Genomic DNA, 2274 nt, shown 5'->3' with positions numbered 1-2274 from the left:
CAGCTACATTAGTATGGAGCTGAAATGCTGTTGCTGTCAGAGGTGAAGGTTGAAGTGGTTGTATTAAACATGGCGATCGCAGCAGGGACTGCACAGTGCTGAGTACAGGGTAAAAAGCGTCTGCTAAATGACTAAATGTAAATGTAGGGTAGCTGCTGTGCTTGGCCATATTGGAGTGTAAGAGTGAAGAGTGTAGCGGTCAGAAGTGACAGTTGGGGAGTTGTATCAGACATAGCGATCACAGTGGGGGCTGTGCAATCAGGATTTCATCATGCCACGCCGTGCTACAGCAGCAGCACTAGGAGCTGCTGAGTGATGCCTTGAGGGGAAGTAGCTGACCAAAACCGCTGAGAGCTGTTGCCACAGAGGGGACCGTTGATTGTCATCACTGTACTTACTTAAAAAAAAGAAGAGAGAACTTGAAGAGAATCATAAGACAACTCTTGCTCTCAAATGTCTCTCAGTCATCAGATAATTTAAACGTGATGGGGATTTGTGAAACATAGCACTTATACATTGCAGAGGGTAAAGAAGAGTTGGATCACTGTGTGATGGCTTCACTGACACTATTTGACAAGACAAATAATTTATGGATGGGGGGGGAGTAGAAATCATTTTTGTACCCTGTGCTTGAAATACAACCTACATGGGGTGCCTAGTTTATTGGTCTGTGTTTAAAGCTAGTAAGACACAAATTAATTATATAACTCTAAAATTAGAACTGTGTTGGCCTGTATTAGTGTTGAATGTAAAACACATTCTCTCATAACACATTCTCCCATAAACTGGTAACTTGGACTTGGTAATTACAACATGGCAAGTTGGCCTCTTGGAGGCGCTTGACCCTAGTCTAGTCATCATGACTCTTTGGTGGAGAGGCGCCACCTAGTGAATAACGTCAATGCAAAGATCGAACACTTCACGAGCCAATATCTTGTGACGTAAATGTTCAAACTTCACAAAATGTCCCACCCTGCATCACTACCACATTCTGGATGCACGCCAAATTTAGTGACATTTTGTCCATACGGGGTGCTAACTGACATATTTCAATATCTCAAGAACTGCCGAAGCTAAAATGTTCTAATTTGGTATGCAGACACATTAATATAGCTTATTGCATCATGTACTGATGTGGCATGACTGCTGCAGGCAATCTACAGGTACTAAATATGTCACGTAAGCACAGGGTGCTTGGACTGTCAGTTGCTTCCTGCTCTGCATGCTGCCCAAGAAATGGAGGAGACTTGATTTCATAATCCGTCCATGCTCATTCTCTCGCTATTATGGACCACTATTCGGTACGCCTAGTTGAAGAGCCACACTGTGAGATTGGACTGAAGAGATGTTTGGAATCAATACACCTAACAACAGGCCTATTTCAAGTATGTGTTGCACGTGCAGTCAATGACGGCATGAGCGAAAGGTCACCCAGGTAAAACATAGGATTAGAGCAGATTACAGAGGTGTCATGTCAACACGGCTTCACCTGTACTCAGCCCAGTTTAAAACAATACAGAAGTTCTGCACACACACACACCAAATTATACATTTGTGTAACACTCATTATATATTCATAGTGCTCATGTCCACTATGCAATGATGCCTGTTCAGTATTTCAAATACAAATGCAGAGAGTGCACACTCAGTAAAGGCATGCATTTTAGCAGAGTTTGTATATCTCTGAAACTGGACTGTAACTTTAGGGTCTAATTCAGCTGGATGTGTATTTGTACATCCACTCGCCTGACGCACCTACAGGGGGAGAGAAAGAGAGCAAACACATCACACACACTACCACCACAAGGAGACATTTCCCCTACAATCATGCCGCAAACACTTTTCAACATGTACAAAACCTGGAACATTTATGGGCTGTTGCATGGTCGTCAGCTGGACTGTTTAACGGAGGAGCAGACTGCAGCGGAGTAAACGTCCTGTGGTGGAAAAGAGGTGGTAAGAGACCTGAGGTGGGGTCCCTGGGTGCGTGCAGAGGGAGTCTGTCTCTGTCCTTCTGTGCCCTTATTTGGTCACCACAGAGGAAACTCTGGGGAGAGGAGAAGGACAGAGGGAGAGAGAGGTAGAGAGAGAGAGAGAGAGAGGAGGAGAATGGGAGAGGAGGAGAATGGGAGAGGAGTGAGAGGAAAAGGAGGGGAGGGGTGAAGGCGGGGGCAAAGGCAGAGATCAGAGAGAGAGAGAAAGAAAATGAGAGAGAGAGAAGAGAGAAAGAAAAAGAGAGAGAGAGAATTGGAGAGACCTAGGGGGGGGGGGGGG

This window comes from Clupea harengus, chromosome 8, assembly GCF_900700415.2.
Source record: "Clupea harengus chromosome 8, Ch_v2.0.2, whole genome shotgun sequence".
NCBI lineage: Eukaryota > Metazoa > Chordata > Actinopteri > Clupeiformes > Clupeidae > Clupea > Clupea harengus.
This window is presented reverse-complemented; position numbering follows the sequence as displayed.